This window comes from Oryzias melastigma, linkage group LG4 (genome assembly GCF_002922805.2).
Source record: "Oryzias melastigma strain HK-1 linkage group LG4, ASM292280v2, whole genome shotgun sequence".
Classification (NCBI taxonomy): domain Eukaryota; kingdom Metazoa; phylum Chordata; class Actinopteri; order Beloniformes; family Adrianichthyidae; genus Oryzias; species Oryzias melastigma.
This window is the reverse complement of record NC_050515.1, coordinates 26,818,204-26,820,135: the sequence shown is the minus strand read 5'-3', so window position 1 is coordinate 26,820,135 and position 1,932 is coordinate 26,818,204.

Genomic DNA, 1,932 nt, shown 5'->3' with positions numbered 1-1,932 from the left:
GTGGGGTTTCCGTAGTGTGACGTCATCACTAGTCGCAGGCCCCCGAGCCGTTCTGACACCCCGAGTAGATGTGGTACCTACACCGGGTTCACACCGGACGCGGAAGAGTCGCGAAGCGGAGTGCGAGAGGAATCCGCTTCATCTCCAGTTCACACCAGACATGAGTTTTTTCTGCTCAGTCTGTTTTATTTCAAAATATTTTTTTGTCAATTTTATTGTGAAAAATTATTATATTATTGATTTTTTCATAAATTTTTTAATTTTCACGTGTGTCATGGGGTAGCTTAGACGCCGAAACGATCGCTGTGCTTCGTGCGCTGGCCGCAGAGGATCGCGGCGCTTCGCGTCCGTCGTGATTAACACCACAGGTTAACAAGGGCGCTGAGTGTAAGCGGCCTATGATCCACACCACTTTGCGGCACTTCTCCGTCCGGTGTGAACCAGGCGTTACGCTCCTAGAACTAGTTCTGCCCCCTCGTGCAGGACTGTGCGCTCCTGGAGCTTCTCCTGTGTGACCGTGTGAAACTCAGCAGTGAAATCTGTAAATACCAGTGTATACCGTTCATTTTACAAATTAAAACTAAAATGAAAAGGAGAGAAAAATGACTGCTTCATTTATTTATTAATTTCTAAACTACTGTAGTAAAACAAATCATTTGATGTTCCCATTGTTAAAAAAACTAAAATGAAGCAAACACATATTTGTTTAAATTCATTTTTTAAAGAAAGTGTTTGATCACGGCGTGGGGAAAACACAAAAAGAGGAACTCTTAGAAAATGAATTTTAAAATGAGACTGGTATCAGAAAACTAAAATATTTGATTTAAAAATTTATTGTCCGTTTGTTACGTTTTCAATTTAATTCTTTAATGGAAAAAATAATGTATCTGTTTTTCTATAATAGTTTTAAAAATTATAATTATATGAAATAGTCCTTTTAAATTTTTCCTTCTTTGTTTCTTTTACTTAAAAAACGAATGACTCCACGATCAACCATCTGCTGGCTGTTACACGTTGTTAATCTTATTTTTGCTAGTTGAAATGAACAAAATCAGCTTAAATGGTAAAAGAATTGTTATTTTTAAAGGGAAACCAAACAGGGCAAAAAAAAGGCTTAAAGGGGGCGGGGCTAGTGGAGGCGGACTGAGCAGAGGAGGTGTGGCTTGGATCTATGATTGACAGGTTATCTTTATCTAGCTGGGTCTTCAATATGGAGAGTGGTACCAGAATAAGTGATGGAAGTTTCTCCACAGAACTTTCTGAGGATTTTCTTCTGGTCCAGAACCTTATTGTTCCGAGCCGCTGGCTCAAAACGCTGCTTTTCTAATGAGCGAGCTTACAGGGTTTACTGGTCTGAGGAGGACTTGTGTCTGAGAGTAGTGAAGTGCTGCTAGCATAAAGGCTAACATGTTAAACAAAGAATCCCGAGTGAAATGTTCCAAATCCATGACCAGGATGGGATTCTCTGGATTCAATGCCTGTTTCCTAACTTCCAAGTCCACTGATAAGTCATGTAAGCCAGGAGATTTTTAACAGAGACGTGCAGTCAGCCTCACCTGCAAAATATGGTTTAAAACAATGACATAAAATCAATCTACTTTTTAAAATCAAATCAAACTTTATTTGTATAGCACTTTTCTAAAAAACAATTTCACTCAGAGTGCTTATATAAAAACAATCAAAATGTAAAAACAACAAGACATTGCTCACCCGAGCAATGACATCAACCCCCCAACACACACACGTACAAACACATGCACACACCACGGTAAAAAAAACTTAAATAAATAAATAATAATAATCACTAAAATAAAGGAAAGTAGAAATCTGATTTTGTACTGAAGTGAAGAAACATTATTTTAGGGATCTCTCCACATCAGTGACCCCCCCCCAATCAAGTTTACAGAATACACAGGACCCCACAGATCTGAG